This window comes from Macrobrachium nipponense, chromosome 44 (assembly GCF_015104395.2).
Source record: "Macrobrachium nipponense isolate FS-2020 chromosome 44, ASM1510439v2, whole genome shotgun sequence".
Classification (NCBI taxonomy): domain Eukaryota; kingdom Metazoa; phylum Arthropoda; class Malacostraca; order Decapoda; family Palaemonidae; genus Macrobrachium; species Macrobrachium nipponense.
The window spans coordinates 44176231-44194459 of NC_087221.1; positions in this window are offsets into that span (position 1 = coordinate 44176231).

Genomic DNA, 18229 nt, shown 5'->3' on the forward strand with positions numbered 1-18229 from the left:
TCAAAGTATTTATAGGAAACCGACTAACAACTTAAACTTATGTTTCATTTTTCTCTCAGGCCACCATTTCTTAAAATAAAAATATCAAATTTTTCTCTATGTTTTTACGAGCATTGCGAATTGCCAGTCCACAATATTTGGATCAAGAAATTTGGAATACATAAGAAAAATAGGGAAAGATTTATGCTATCCTTCACATATATTAGAAAACCCATTTGTTATAATAAAGCCCACAAAAAGTTTTTATACGGTAAACACACAGAAAGAAAATTCTAAGAACATTCTCGTTTGCCTTATTTTAAACGGATTTGAAACCATTAAACCATTGTTAAAAGCTTTTAATGTCAACCTTGTTTTTTTTTCTTATAATAACACACTAAAAAAGAATGTTAATAAAAAATGGCCCCAGAGAAAGCAACAAAACATAATATATAAAATTCCATGAATGGATTGTCCCTCATTCTATCTATCGGACAGTCCCCAGCAAAGGCTTAGAAGTAAGGCTAAGCCAGCATAGATACTCTGTAAAAACTGGGCAAAAACCTAATGCATTATTCAATTCATTTAAGTGAAAAACCAGCCTACGAAATTAATTGGATGATAGTTCAGTAATTGCATGGTTCAGAGATGTCTTATCACAAAATCTTTAGAATCTGCTGTAATACAAACTTACTTTTCATTGTAATTTCAATGTTAGTCATGGCCTTTTTCATTTAGACCCTTGTATCTGTAACTGTTTAAGAATGACTCAAAGATATAATTACTGACTTAATAAAAATCATTGCCTAGAGTTATTAAATTTTGTTGTCATGTATGTGCATTGTTTGTGAATATGGTTTTGTTTACCACGTTCCGAATAGCTGTCACCTATAATCCTTTAATTGTCTTTAGATTGTATCTGAGATGATGTCTTAAACCTTTATTGCACCCATTGTTTATGCTTGTTTGGGGGAGGGGTTTCTTATCTTCCAGGTGTGTCGGATTCTAGGTACTAATCCCTTATAATCCCTATTGTCAGTTATACGAACCTTCTGGTATTGTCTTTCTCGTATTTTTTGGTCAGTATCTGCTCAGTAAAGGGACTTTTAAAGTCCGAAAAGATCTTGCAGATCCCTTCGTTATTTTTCTTCGTGGCATTTATCTTTATTTATGGATTTATCACGTTCCAACTTTCGTGATTCAGTTATACATAATGAGGGCCACGTTTACTTTCGCTATCCTGTTCCCTCTTTTGAGAGTGTTGTCACTACCTTCTCCAAGTCTCTTGTGGTTTGCACATTCAACCAGAATTCGTCTTAAGTTCCTGAAGAAGTGCCTTTCTGAACAAGTGCTCCTAAATCCTTGCTGCCACGCCGTCTAAGAAGATATGACAACCACCCATTTTTTTTTCAATGAATTAGTGCCATGATGTTTGAAACAGCACCTAGCAGCCGCCAAGCAAGAAGAGAAAGAAAAATTCAAGGAACTGGAAAAGAACAAGGATCTCTTTCAATCATTCCATCCCGGCTGATTGGGGAAGACTCGCTGCGACGGGAAATTTTACGAAAAAGAAAAAAACTACGTAGGACTACAGATGCCCTGAAAAAGGAAACTCGACAGAAAAGCTAAAAAATCTTATTGATAGCAGTGATTGGACATAATTGTTGCACGTCAAGATTGTGATTGTAACTTATCTAGTAAACAAATAAGTGAAAATGTTGTGAGTGCGCTTGGATATGGTTTATCTTTCTTAGCAACAAGTAGACCTTCCTTCTTTAATGATTGGGTCATCCCTAAGTAAATTTGAAAAATAATTGTGATCTTCCTCAAAATCATGTTGACATGATTAAAGGTATTGTTTACGGAGCTGCCAATGTTAAGCATGAAAGTAACTTCCCTGCTCGTTATAAGAAAAGTTTGACCGATCTTTAAAAAGGACAATACTATCCACATTACAAAAGCTGATAAGTCAAATAGTATAGTAATTTTAAATAAAGCTGACTACCATATCAAGCCCTATGGATGATGATGTGACTTATAAAAAACTAACAAAAAAATCCTCTTGATCAAGTCATAAAAACATCAATAGCATAGTGAAAAAGTATTCTTAAAGATAAAAACAGAACTACTAGGCAAATTTGTCAGTCAAATCTCCTTCGCTACTTACTTATAGGGATTAGTCCAAAACGCACAAAGAAAATAACCCACTATGGCGGCCTATTATCAGTACTGTTTGTTTCAATTTCATATAAACTCTCGAAATATATCACTAAGATCTGTCCCCGTTACTTGGAACCATCTCCGATTCTCATATATCTAATTCTCTAGATTTAGTTGATTAAATTTTAAAACAAAATTTGCTCTTGCACTACGATAGATTCCGTTAGTTTTGACGTATGTTCTCTTTTTACTAAAGTCCCAATAGACTCTATTTTAGAATATCTTAGCAAATGAACTAACTCAGCATGAATTACCTCTACCTATAGTCACATTATTTCACTCACGAGTTTTGTGCATTTGTGATTGTAAGTTTATATTCAATGATGAATTTTATCACAAATTTTTGGCATGGGTAATGGGAAATCCTTTATCGCCATTGCTCTCAAACCTGTATATGGAATTCTTGAAAAAGCGCTACTTCCTAATATCATTTATTATTTCCTTTAAAGTGGTATCGTTACGTTGATGATTGTTTAGCTGTTCTTCCTGTCGGTATTGATGTAAATGATTTACTCTCTAAATTAAATAACCACGTACCATCGATTAAGTTTACTCTAGATTAGAAAAGACAATTGCCTCCCTTTCCTAGACGTTTTTTGATACATAGAGAACCATTTCAATGTAAATTCAGTATTTATAGGAAACCGACTAACAACTTAACTTATGTTCATTTCTTCTCAGGCCAACCATCTTAAAATAAAAATATCAATTTTTCCTCTATGTTTTTACGAGCATGCGAATTGCAGTCCACAATATTGGATCAAGAAATTGAATACATAAGAAAAATAGGGAAAAGATTTATGCTATCCTTCACATATATTAGAAACAATTTGTTATAAAAGCCCCACCCCAAAAAGTTTTATACGGGTAAATAACACAACTGAAAGAAAATTCTAAGAACATTCCCTCAGTTTGCCTTATTTTTTTAACGGATTTGAAACCATTAAACCATTGTTAAAAGCTTTTAACGTCAACCTGTTTTTTCTCCTATAATAACACACTAAAAAGGAATGTTTAATAAAAAATGGCCCCAGAGAAAGCAACAACATAATATATTAAAATTCCATGAATGGATGTCCCTCATTCTATCTCGGACAGTCCAGCAAAGGCTTAGAAGTAAGGCTAAGCCAGCATAGATACTCTGTAAAAACTGGGGCAAAAATCTAATGCATTATTCATTCATTTAAGTAAAACAGCCACCGAATTAATTGGATTGATAGTCAGTAATTGCATGGTCAAGAGATGTCTTATCACGAAATCTTTTTTTAGAATCTGCTGTAATACAACTTACTTTTTCATTGTAATTCAATGTTAGTCGTGGCCTTTTTCATTTAGACCCTTGTATCTGTAACATGTTTTAAGAATGACCTCCAAAAGATATAATACTGACTTAAATAAAAAATCAGTTGCCTTAGAGTTTATTAAATGTGTTGTAATGTATCTGTCATGTCTTTGTGAATATGGTTTTGTTTACCAGTTCCGAATAGCTGTCACCTATAATCCTTTAATTAATTGTCTGGAGATTGTATCTGATGATTGTCTTTAAACCTTTAATTGCACCCATTGTTTATGCTTGTTTGGGAAGGTTTCTTATCTGCCAGTGTGTCGGATTCTAGGTACTAATCCCTTTATAGATCCCTATCTCAGTTAGACGAACCTTCTGTATTGTCTTTTCTCGTATTTTTGTCAGTATCTGCTCAGTAAAGGACTTTTAAAGTCGAAAGATCTTGCAGACTCCTTCGTTATTTTTTCTTCGTGGCATTTATCTTTATTTATGGATTATCACGTTCCTAACTTTCGTGATTCAGTTATGCATAATGGGGCCACGTTTACTTTCGCTATCCTGTTTCCTCTTTTGAGGAAACTGGATAGCGTGGCTGCACATTCAACCAGAATTCGTCTTAAGTTCCGAAAGAAGTGCCTTTCTTTGAACAAGTGCTCCCTAAATCCCTTGCTGCCACGCCGTCTAAGAAGAATATGGACAAATCACCCATTCAATGAATTTAGTGCCATGATGTTGAAACAGCACATAGCAGCCGCCAAGCAAGAAGAGAAAGAAAAATAAATTCAAGGAACTGGAAAGAACAAGGATCTCTTAATCATTCCATCCCCGGCTGATTGAAGGACTCGCTGCGACGGGAAAATTTACGAAAAAACTACGTAGGGACTACAGATGCCCTGAAAGGAAACTCGACAGAAAACTAAAAAATCTTATTGATGAGCAGTGATTGGACTAATTGTGCACGTCAAGATTGTGTTGTTAACTTATCTAGTAAACAAATAAGTGAAATGTTGTGAGTGCGCTTGGATATGGTTTATCTTTCTTTGCAACAAGTAGACCTTCGCTTTAATGATTGGGTCATCCCTAAGTAAATTTGAAAAAATATTGTGGATCTTCCTCAAAAAATCATGTTGACATGATTAAAGGTATTGTTTTACGGAGCTGCCAATGTAAGCATGAAAGTAACTTCCCTGCTCGCTATAAGAAAAAGTTTGACGATCTTTAAAAAGGACAATATATCCACATTACAAAAGCTGATAATCAAATAGTATAGTAATTTTAGATAAAGCTGACTACTATCACGTATGCAATCCCCGACTGGATGATGATGTGACTTATAAAAAACTAACAAAAAAATCCTCTTGATCAAGTCATAAAAAACATCAAAGAGCATAGTGAAAAGTAACCTTAAAGATAAAACAGAACTTACTAAGCAAATGTCAGTCAAATCTCCTTCGCTACCTTACTTATATATGTATTAGTCAAAAACGCACAAAGAAAATAACCCTATGCGGCCTTTATTATCAGTTATGTTTGTTCAATTTCATATAAACTCTCGAAATATATCACTAAGATCTGTCCCCGTTACTTGGAACCATCTCCGATTTCTCAATATATATAATTCTCTAGATTTAGTGATAATTAAACAAAATTGCTCTTTGCCCATACTGATATATTCATTAGTTTTGAGTATGTTCTCTTTTACTAAAGTCCCTATAGACTCTATTTTAGAATATCTTAGCAATGAACTACTCAGCATGAATTTCTCTACTATAAGTAACATTATTTCACTCACGAGTTTGTGCATTTGTGATTGTAAGTTTATATTCAATGATGAATTTATCAACAAATTTTTGGCATGGTAATGGGAAATCCTTTATCGCCATTGCTCTCAAACCTGTATATGGAATACTTTGAAAAATGCTACTTACCTAATATCATTCATATTCCTTTAAAGTGGTATCGTTACGTTGATGATTGTTTAGCTGTTCTTCCTGTCGGTATTGATGTAAATGATTTACTCTCTAAATTAAATAACACGTACCATCGATTAAGTTTACTCTAGAATTAGAAAAAGACAATTGCCTCCCTTTCATAGACGTTTTGATACATAGAGAACCATTTCAATGTAAATCAGTATATTTATAGGAAACCGACTAACAACTTAACTTATGTTCATTTCTTCTTCAGGCCACCATCTAATATAAAAATATCAATTTTTTTCCTCTATGTTTTTTACGAGCATTGCGAATTGTCAGTCCACAATATTTGGATTAAGAAATTGAAATACATAAGAAAATAGGGAAAGATTATGCTATCCTTCACATATATTAGACATTTGTTATAATAAACTAAAGCCCACAAAAATTTTATACGGTAAATAACCCACACAGAAAGAAAATTCTAAGAACATTCTCAGTTTGCCTTATTTTAACGGATTTTGAAACCATTAAACCATTGTAAAAGCTTTTAATGTCAACCTTGTTTTTTTTCCTATAATAACACACTAAAAGAATGTTAATAAAAAATGGCCCCAGAGAAAGCAACAACATAATATATAAAATTCCATGTATGGGATTGTCCCTCATTCTATCTCGGACAGTCCAGCAAAGGCTTAGAAGTAAGGCTAAGCCAGCATAAATACTCTGTAAAAACTGGGCAAAAATCTAATGCATTATTCATTCATTTAAGTGAAAACAACCACCGAATTAATTGGATTGATGTTCAGTAATTGCATGGTCAAGAGATGTCTTATCACGAAATCTTTTAGAATCTGTTGTAATACAACTTACTTTTCATTGTAATTTCAATGTTAGTCGTGGCCTTTTTCATTTAGACCCTTGTATCTGTAACATGTTTTAAGAATGACCTCAAAGATATAATTACTGACTTAAATAAAAAATCAGTTGCCTTAGAGTTATTAAATTTTGTTGTAATGTATGTCTGTCATGTTTTGTGAATATAGTTTTGTTTACCAAGTTCCGAATAGCTGTCACCTATAATCTTTTAATTGTCTGGAGATTGTATCTGAGATGATTGTCTTAAACCTTTAATTGCACCCATTGTTTATGCTTGTTTGGGAAGGTTTCTTATCTTCCAGGTGTGTCGGATTCTAGGTACTAATCCCTTTATAATCCCTATCTGTCAGTTATCGAACCTTCTTGTATTGTACTTTTCTTGTATTTTGTCAGTATCTGCTCAGTAAAGGACTTTTAAAGTCGAAAGATCTTGCAGACTCCTTCGTTTATTTTTCATTCGTGGCATTATCTCTTGATATATATATACATATATATATATATATATATATATGTATGTATGTATGTATGATATATATATATATATATATATATATATATATATATATATATATTTATATTGTTATGGTTCCCGTTGTATATATCTTTAATATTTTGTATTTAATTTTCTTTTTAGTCACTAGATGGTATGACTAATGGTGTATCCTTAAATATGTATGATTGTTTTCAGTCACTAGATGGAGGGACTAATTGTAATTTAAGTATTGTTTGTTTGTTCCATGGTCCTTGGATGGCCGAATATTGTTTACTTTGACAATAAAGTTTTCTTTATCCAGTGTGTTTCCTGGATTGGTGATTAACGGTTATTGGATTATTACTTAGATATAAAAGTGTTTTGCATACGGTAAGATATAATTGTTCATTTTTATGTTTCGTGACACCAGTGGACTTATTCAAGACAAAGATATAAATTTATTCCTCATTATTTCTTTATAATATTTATATACATACGTGTAGAATATCTATTTTAATTAAAAGTGGTTAAAAAGTGATTTCACATATTTCCGTTTTAAATTATAAAATTTAAAACGAACCTGGTCAAATAGCCACTAACTTAAATATCACTAAGAACATTGTTATGATCTATAAAGTGCTACTTGAATTCTAAAAAATATTAATAGAATCATAACAAATGGGGGTTTCCTGGTCCGGGAGATTCTACACGTTGTGTATGTACAGCAATTTTCCTAATTACCTCTATTCTCGAATATATGCGTATTTTTGAAATGTATCGTTCGAGCGAAGTTGTGTGAAACGTAAGTGTCTTCATGGTAGTTTACTATTAACGGCTGTTCTGTATTATTGATTTTTTGCGGCCAAAATACTTTAAGGTTAAGTGAAGTGTAAAGTTTAATATTTAAATTTTGTTTTGAATATTAAAGTTTATTGCAATTATGGAGCCCTTTGATTTAAATGAATTTGTTAGTCAACCCTCTGTTGGTTATTTGCGTTCGCATATGATACGTAAAGAGTAGCGGTTATCTATTGCACGTAAATGTGAATTTGTTAGGGATGTCAAGAAAACTTGGCGTAAATCACAAGTCAAGGATTTTGTAATAAATAAATTGGTTGATAGTGATATATTAACTGAAGAAGCGTTTGATCTTTGTGATGAAATGAGTTCGGTGTTAGAAGTAAAGAGAGGTTAGAGTTGCAGTATGCGAGAGAGAAAAGAGAAAGATAGGAAAGAAGGGAGAGAGAAAAAGAGAAAGGTAGGAAAGAAAGGTTAGAGCGTGAGGAACGTGAACGCAAACGAAAGGGAAAACGAAAGGGAACAAGACCGAAAAGAGAGGTCAGAAACGATGAAGAAAAAGGACCGAAAGAGCGGTTAGAACGGAAGAGCGGGAATATAGTAAAGTTGTTAGAACAACTTAAAATTAAAACGCGAAACTGGAGGTGTGGCTCCGTTAGAAGATAGTAACACTAATGTAATTAAGTATTCAAAGATGATTCCTTCCTTTGACGAAAACTCACCTGATGAATTTTTTGCTTTATTTGAGAAGTTGGCAGATAGTTTAGAGTTATCTAAGGAAATATGGCCATTTCTTATTCAACCTGCTTTAAAGGGTAAAGGTCGGTCTGCCTTTCTGGATTTAACGTTAGAAGAAGGTAAAGATTATGATTTTATTAAGGAATCTATCTTGCGTGTGTACGAACTCACCCCGGAATATTACCGCTTAAAGTTCCGTAAATATCGTAAATTTGACAACCAGTCGTATGTTGAATATTCCATAATATTGTGCGTATGCATGGATAAATGGTTAAAGTCTGCTGGTGTTTCGAGCATGGATGAATATAGAGAACTAATATTAGTAGAACAATTCATAAGAGGTATACCCACTGATACGCAGAGGTATTTATTTGAGAGAGATGTAACTGCTCTTCAAAGAGCAACTGTACTTGCTGAAAATTTTAGTTTATTAAAAGACCTAGCAAACCAGGTAACCAATCCCAGGAACGACACCAAGTAAGTCACCTCAAAACCTCCACCCCAACCAAGTCCTTATTAATTGATCTGTTAAATCTCTTGGCTCATGTTGCTAGTTCAAGTGTAACTTGTTATTCGTGTGGTGAGGTCGGTCATGTGAAAGCTAGATGTCCCAAACATTCTAGGAAGAATGAAAGAAAGAGTAAAGGAGAGGAATCTAATTTATCTTGTTGTGATATAAATGCTGAGTCAGCTGGTGGTGTTGATGGCTTCAAACCATTCTGCTTTGAAGGCGTTTTGGTTGCTGGTGATGAACATAGTAAGGGTGTTGTTTTAAAGTTAATGCGGGACACCGGTTCATCGCAGAGTTTAGTTGTTAGAGTGGCAGTACCTGGGTTAGAAGACTGTCTAACCAATGAAAAAGTAATAGTTAGGAGCATAGGTGGTTTTGACTTCTTTGCCTCGGGCTAGAGTGGGCATTTGGATTGTGGCATATTCAAGGGTGATATCATTGTGGGTATTGTCGAGTCTCTTCCGATTCCTGGCGTAGTGTTCTGTGGAAATGATGTTGCAGTAATCGTGTGGTACCGGACCCAGTGGTATGTGATACTCCTTTGGAAGTCAGCCCTGTTCAGCAGTTGGAGGATGTGGAACGTGATTTGTTTCCATCTTGTGTAGTTGAACGCAGCAGAGGCCTGCGTGGTATTTTTTTGACTGAATCTGTTCCTAGTATTGATGACCAGTTTCATTCTGTTGAATGTGGTGCTAGGTCTGCAGTTGAGGATGACAAGGTGAGAGATGGAGTATGTTTAGATTTAGGAACAGATTTTGACTACTCCCTCTATAGTTTGTTTCATGAAAATGTTCAACCTGATATTCCTACTGTGGATAGGGAGAATAGTTTCGATACTACGAGTAGGGAAGTTTGTAATGAAAAAAAGTTGAAATGTATTGTTGACAACATCATGTAATAAAATCGATGTATATAAAATTAATGTCATCAGATTTGAAACATGAACAAATTAACGATGTCCTCTTTACATCCTTTGTTTAAGAATGCAGACAGAGAAAGAGAGTATGGCAGAATCTACATGTACTACTTAAAAGCTGGAGTGCTAATGAGGAAATATAGAGCAAGTACCGCAGTGGCAAACTGCCTCTTGGGAAGTTAAACATCATTTGGTGGTTCCAGCCATCTCTGAAAAATGATGTGATGAAGGTGGCCCATGAAGTCTCTACTACTCTTCTTGGGATTAAGAAGACAGCATATAGTATATTGCAATATTTTTGCCTAGGCCTAGCCTTTTGCGATGTGAGGTATTCTGCAATTGTTGCATAACCTGTCAAAAAGTAGCTTATCATCCGCAAAGCCAGGGGGTTCGCTCGAGCGATTTCACCAAGACGCTTAAGGAGGCTCTGACAAAGTACAGCCATGAACATCAGGAGGAGTGGGATGAGGGACTACCATTTGTGTTGTTCGCCATAAGAAATACTCAGCCAAGAAAGTTTGGGATATTCGCCTTCTGAACTAACTTTATGGTAGGAGTGTTGAGGACCCTAAAGGTTTTATATGATGTCTGGCTTGAAAACAAAGATCAGGTAAAGACTTACACCTATATGCGGTTTACTCTTAAAAAGCATTAGATGAGGCTTGAGTATTTTGCACTTCAGAAATCTGTTTAAAAGCACAAAAAAAGTATGAAAAAAGAAAAAGGTTTGATTTGTTAAAAACTGTAACAAGAAAATTTAAACCAGGGGATCAAATTTTTATGCTTAATTTCCACTAAGAGTCTTTGGAAATGTCGTTTTTTGAAGGACCCTATACTGTAGTAGAGAGACGCTGCAATATGTATATGAAATTGAAACTACTGGTAAAAGGAAAGATAGACATCTTCTTCATGTGAATAGACTAAAGCCTTTTGTGTCAGAGAGCACTAAAGTAAAGCCAACAGTGCTTGCAGCTGTAAACGTTAAAAATGATTCAGTTATTGTTCCAGAGAATTATTTTAAAATTGGTAATGATTCTCACCTCTCCAATTCTGAAGTTTTAATGAATATCTCTGCAAAGTTAATGCATTTAGGTTCTCATCAGGCTATGGATGTGGAACGTTTGCTGAAGTCTTTCAGAGATCTGTGTGAGGATATACCAACCCAAACAAATCTTTTGGAATATACGATAGTTTTGAAAGAGGGAACAACGCCATGCAAGCAAGCACCCTATAGAGTGTCCCCATACAAGAGGGCCATATTGAGAAAAGAAACTCAGTTTCTACTGGATAACGACTTGGCCGAACGCTGTGACAGTCCTTGGTCTTCGCCGTGCTTATTAGTAGGAAAACCCGATGGATCATTTCGACTCTGCACCGATTATAGACAGGTTAATAAACTGACAGTCACAATGCATACCCACTGCCTAGAGTGGATGATTTGATTGATCAAGTAAGTTCTTCTAAAGTTGTTACACGTATAGACCTTTTAAAAGGATACTACCAAATTCCTTTATCACCATTTTCAAAACCCATTACTGCATTTGTTACACCCGATGGATTGTTCCAGTATAAGGTTTTACCTTTTGGCTTAAAAAATGCAGGACCAGTATTCCAGAGGGCAATGAATGATCTTCTAGAAGGACTTCCAGGAGTTGCAGTTTACTTAGATGATATTATTTTTACAGAGTCATGGTCGGACCACATGAAGTGCTTGAAAGAAGTATTGCTGCGATTGAGGAAAGCTCGATTATCAATAAACCTGAAGAAAAGTGACTTTGGACATGCCAAGATACAGTACCTTGGATACGTGGTGGGAAGCAATGAAGTGGCACCAGTAGATGCCAAGGTGAAGGATATCATTGCCATACAGCCTCCCACCTCTAGAAGAGAAGTTCAACGATTCCTTGGAATGGTTGGATACTATCGCCGTTTTAGTAAAAAATTTTCAGATGTAATCGCTCCTCTCACTTCTCTTACAAGCAGTAAAAAGAAATTTAATTGGACTGATGATTGCAAGACTGCCTTTGAACACTCAAAACGCATCCTGGCGTCTTGTCCAGTTGTTTTGCAGGCACCAAATTTTAAGAAAACCCTTTTCATTGAGGTTGATGCCAGCGACTTGGGAACGAGTGTACTGCTACAGGAGGGACAGATGGAATCTTGCATCCAGTAATGTATGCTTCTCAGAAGCTCAAACCCTCATCAACGACCTATGCAACTGTTGAAAAAGAAGCTTTTGGATTATTGGTTGCATTAGAGAAGTTTGCAGCTTATCTCCATTGTTCTCCATTTACTATCAACGTCTACACGGACCATCAGCCTCTAACGTTTTTACAGAGAATGAGAACGAAAAATCATCGACTCATGAGATGGTGGCTGATGTTACAAGAATATGATCTTCAAATACATCATATTAAAGGAAAAGAGAACATGTATGTGCAGAACATGTTATCACGGAATAACCTATAATGATGGAGATTGTTTTTAAAATGTCTTTTTCAGTCATCAAGAATGGTGATTAAGACTTTTTGTGGGGGAATAGTTGTGGTGGGGGGGGGGGGTTCCCGTTATATATTTCTTTAATATTTTGTATTTAATTTTCTTTTTAGTTACTAGATGGTATGACTAATTGTAATTTAAGTATTGTTTGTTTGTTTCATGGTCCTTGGATGACCGAATATTGTTTACTTTGACAAGGTTTTCTTTAGCCAGTGTGCTTTCTGGATTGGTGATTAACGGTTATTGGATTATTTCTTACATATAAGTGTTTTGCATACGGTAAGATATAATTGTTCGTGACACAGTGGACTTATTCAAGACAAGATATAAATTTTTAATTCCTTCCATTATTTCATTATAATATTTATATACATACGTGTAGAATATCTATTTTAATTAAAAGTGGTTAAAAAGTTATTTAATATATTTTCCCTTTAAATTATACTAAACTAAAACTGAACCTGGTAAAACTAGCACTAACTTAAATATCACTAAGAACATTGTATGATCTATAAAGTGCTACTTGATTCTAAAAATATTAATATGAATCATAACTATATATATATATATATATACTATATATATATATATATATATATATATTATATATATATATATATTATAAAGGTTTTTTTGCCACGAAGGAAAAAAAATACTTCGTGATCAAGTTATTCATATATATATATATATAATATATATATATATATATTATATATATATATTCATATATGTGTATATATAGATATATATGTATGTATATACATTTATATATATATATATATATATATATATATATATATATATATATATATATATATATATATATATGAAAATAATTAATATGTCTGAACAATTTACCTGATTTAATGATATTTCAGCCTAAAAAGCAATATAAGCTGAAATACTTAGCTTTAATGATAAGAAGGAAGGTTTACAACATCTATAGAACTCAAGACACCTTTCTCTCTCAGTAACAATACCCATACACACACACACACACACATATATATATATATATATATATATATATATATATATTATATTATATATATATAAAATGATATATATACATATATATCTATCTATACATATGATATATATATATATATATATGATATATATATATATATATATATATAGGCTATATATATATATATGTGTGTGTGTGTGTGTGTGTGTGTATGTGTATGTACTGAGAGAGAAAGTGTCTTGAGTTCTATAGATGTTGTAAACCTCCTTCTTATCATTAAAGCTAAGTATTTCAGCTTATATTGCTTTTTAGGCTGAAATATCATTAAATCAGGTAAATTTGTTCAGACATATTAATTATTTTCAATAGCCACATTGACCTACTTTTTAACTAAGCCTGTACTTTTAAAAAGTGTGAAAGTTGAGAATGAATTAAGCAATTTTACTTAGATGATCACCTCAAATATTCGGTTATAACCTTATATTACTTCGCCATAATGATAATGAAAGATTTTTCAATAGTAATAACCCATTATTTATCTAAATTTATCGAAAAATCGATGCTCCTTCCGAGTGCCTTGCATTCTTGAGTAGTTTCCTATAAAATATGTCAATCTGGCTTTTCCCGTTTTCTACAATTTCCATTGAAACGTTTTCTTTAACACAACCAAATTCTCCAACATTTGCTTGTATTTCAAGAATAAATTCATCAAACGGAAATCAGATGATAAAATGAAGCTTATGATAATATTATCATTGTATGTAAAGTAGTAATGGCCTGTACTGCAAAGTTAAATCTTTTTTTTAAAAAAAAGTAATATTTTAGATGTAATTTCTTTTCTTAAACTACTCTCATGCAAGATTTGTCAGGTCATAATTAAGACACCTATGAAGACATGCATGGTTCATCAAGGGGAATATTTTGAATTGTAGTTTTAAAATTCTAACTAAATATTTGTTTAGCATCTCCCACGAACATCCCTGATGGTGTTAGTAACCTAGATAATGCGACGTCAGTTCTATTAACCATAAATCAATCGATCAAAATCTCTAATGCGACTTAGAAAAGAAATAAAACATTTATTTTATTTTATTAGGACTAGCATATAGAAGGCTCGTTGTTAGAGGTAACAAAAAGAAAAGTTCCTGAATTGTTTGCTAATTAGTAATTTGTCTATAAGATCTACAAAAAAATAATTATAGTATGTGGTGGATATTAAAGAAACTATGAAATGTATGACGTATAGACAGTGTTTTAAAACATATGAATGAAATAGAAAACGTACCATTATTATTATTATTATTATTATTGTTATCATTATCATTATTATTATTATTATTATTATTATTATTATTATTATTATTATTATTATTATTATTATTATTTTTTTTTTTTTTTTTTTGTTTTTTTTTTTTTTTTTTTTTTTGCTCTATCACAGTCCTCCAATTCGACTGGGTGGTATTTATAGTGTGGGGTTCCGGGTTGCATCCTGCTCCTAAGGAGTCCATCACTTTTCTTACTATGTGTGCCGTTTCTAGGATCACACTTCTTTGCATGAGTCCTGGAGCTACTTCAGCCTCTAGTTTTTCTCGATTCCTTTTCAGGATCTTGGGATCGTGCCTAGTGCTCCTATGATTATGGGTACGATTTCCACTGGCATATCCCATATCCTTCTTATTTCTATTTTCAGATCTTGATACTTATCCATTTTTTCCCTCTCTTTCTCTTCAACTCTGGTGTCCCATGGTATTGCGACATCAATGAGTGATACTTTCTTTTTGACTTTGTCAATCAACGTCACGTCTGGTCTGTTTGCACGTATCACCCTATCCGTTCTGATACCATAGTCCCAGAGGATCTTTGCCTGATCGTTTTCTATCACTCCTTCAGGTTGGTGCTAGTACCACTTATTACTTGCAAGGTAGCTGATGTTTCTTGCACAGGCTCCAGTGGAGGGTGCTTTTGGCCACTGAATCATGCCTCTTTTTGTACTGGTTCTGTGCAAGTGCCGGGCATTCACTTGCTATATGGTTTATGGTTTCATTTTTCGTATTGCCACTTCCTTCATATGGGAGAGATGTTATTTCCATCTATCGTTTCTTTGAACATATCTGGTTCTTAGGGCCTGATCTTGTGCCGCTGTTATCATTATTATTATGATTATTATTATTATTATTATTATTATTTTATTATTATTATTAGTTATTATTATTATTATTATTATTGTTTTTTTTTTTTTTTTTTTTTGCTCTATCACAGTCCTCCAATTCGTCTGGGTGGTATTTTATAGTGTGGGGTTCCGGGTTACATCCTGCCTCCTTAGGAGTCCATCACTTTCTTACTATGTGTGCCGTTTCTAGGATCACACTCTTCTGCATGAGTCCTGGAGCTACTTCAGCGTCTAGTTTTTCTAGATTCCTTTTCAGGGATCTTGGGATTGTGCCTAGTGCTCCTATGATTATGGGTACGATTTCCACTGGCATATTCCCATATCCTTCTTATTTCTATTTTTCAGATTTTGATACTTATCCATTTTCTCTCTCTCTTTCTCTTCAACTCTGGTGTCCCATGGTATTGCGACATCAATGAGTGATACTTTATTCTTGATTTTGTCAATCAACGTCACGTCTGGTCTATTTGCACATATCACCCTATCTGTTCTGATACCATAGTCCCAGAGAATCTTTGCCTGATCGTTTTCTATCACTCCTTCAGGTTGGTGTTCGTACCACTTATTACTGCAAGGTAGCTGATGTTTCTTGCACAGGCTAACAGTGGAGGCCTTTTGCCACTGAATCATGCCTTTTTTGTACTGGTTCTGTGCAAGTGCCGGACATTCACTTACTATGTGGTTTATGGTTTCATTTTTCGTATTGCACTTACTACATATGGGAGAGATGTTATTTCCGTCTATGGTTCTTTGAACATATCTGGTTCTTAGGGCCTGATCTTGTGCCGCTGTTATCATTCCTTCAGTTTCCTTCTTTAGCTCTCCCCTCAGTAGCCATTGCCACGTGTCATCGCTGGCTAGTTCTTTAGTCTGTCTCATGTATTGTCCGTGCATTGGTTTGTTGTGCCAGTGCTCTGTTCTGTTTGTCATTCTCCTGTCTCTGTATATTTCTGGGTCTTCGTCTACTTTTATTAGTCCTTCTTCCCATGCACTCTTTAGCCACTCGTCTTCACTGGTTTTTCAGATATTGCCCCAGTGCTCGTTCTCGATGTTGACGCAGTCCTCTATGCTTAGTAGTCCTCTCCCTCCTTCCTTTCGTGTTATGTATAGTCTGTCCGTATTTGCTCTTGGGTGTAGTGCTTTGTGTATTGTCATATGTTTCCTGGTTTTCTTATCTATGCTGCGGAGTTCTGCCTTCGTCCATCCCACTATTCCTGCACTGTATCTGATTACTGGTACTGCCCATGTGTTTATGGCTTTTATCATATTTCCGGCGTTGAGTTTTGACTTGAGTATCGCCTCGAGTCTCTGCATATATTCTTTCCTGATCGTGTCCTTCATCTCCTGGTGTTTTATATCCCCTCCTTCCATTATTCCCAGGTATTTGTATCCAGTCTCATCTATGTGTTTGATGTTGCTCCTATCTGGTAGCTTTATCCCTTCAATTCTTGTTACTTTGCCCTTTTGTATGTTGACTAAGGCGCATTTTCCTATTCCAAACTCCATCCTGATGTCCCCAGATACAATCCTTACAGTCTGGATTAGGGTATCTATTTCCTTGATTCTCTTACCATACAGCTTGATGTCGTCCATGAACATCAGATGGTTAATTCTGTTGCCTCTTTTCTTGAGTTGGTACCCGGCATCCATCTTCTGTTGTACTTTTGCCATGGGAATCATGGCTTCTACGAAGAGCAGTTGGGGGGACAGTAGTCGCCCTGGAATCATTCCCTCTCCTGATATTAACCTCTGCTAGTCTTATTCCAGAGCTTGTAAGTATTGTATTCTAGTTGCGCATTGTATTTTTGAGGAAGCTGATGGTGTTTTCCTCTGCCCCATATATTTTCAGGCATTCTATTAGCCATGTGTGTGGTATCATGTCGAAGGCTTTCTTATAGTCTATCCATGCCATGCTTAGGTTAGTTTTTCCTTCTCTACTGTTCTTCATTACCATTTTGTGTCTATCAGGAGCTGGTTTTTTTTGTGCCCCTACACTTCCTTTTGCAGCCTTTCTGTTGGTGGGGGATGGTGTTTGTCTCCTCTAGGTAGTTGTATAGCCTTTCACTGATGATACCTGTCAGTAACTTTCACACTATTTGTAGGCAGGTGATAGGCCTGTAGTTACTGGCTATATTTCCTCTACTCTTGTCTTTTTGTACAAAGGATGTCCTTCCTGTGGTCATCCATTTGGGTGCATTATTATTATTATTATTATTATTATTATTATTATTATTATTATTATTATTATTATTATTATTATTATTATTATTATTATTATTATTATTATTATTTGTAAAGGGTATTTTTAAAGGTTGCTTGACTCTCATCATAACCATCATTAACAATGAGACCTCTTTAACAAGGATTAATCTCTCAATTGTTAATATTCCTCTCCCGAATTCACTCCCTGCTTTCGTTTTCTCACTTTGGTGTAAGACCCTTTCATTTCTCTCTCTCTCTCTCTCTCTCTCTCTCTCTCTCTCTCTGTCTCTCTCTGTCTCTCTCTCAAACCAATGTTCCCTTCCCACTGACTTTGTTGGATGGGTTTAAAGTTAGATGTGACGTCATAACTCCAATCATTTTAATCCATCTAACTGCATAATAATGACCTGTTTAAAGATCTAATTGAAATTAATATCTTAGAAGAGAAATTGATAAATATCTGAGATTCCATCTTTCAAGTGTTCGAGGTAGTATTCGTAAATCATTATACTCACTCAGAGGCCTTCGGTGTCAACCGAAGCAAAACTCTGATTGAAAAGAGCCAGTCACGCCAATACTCCTTTTTATGTCCGGCAGAAGGTAAGATTTGTCTAAAAACTCGGATCGACAAATACTTAACATCGATATGCGTCCTCAATTCAGCGAGTGTCGAC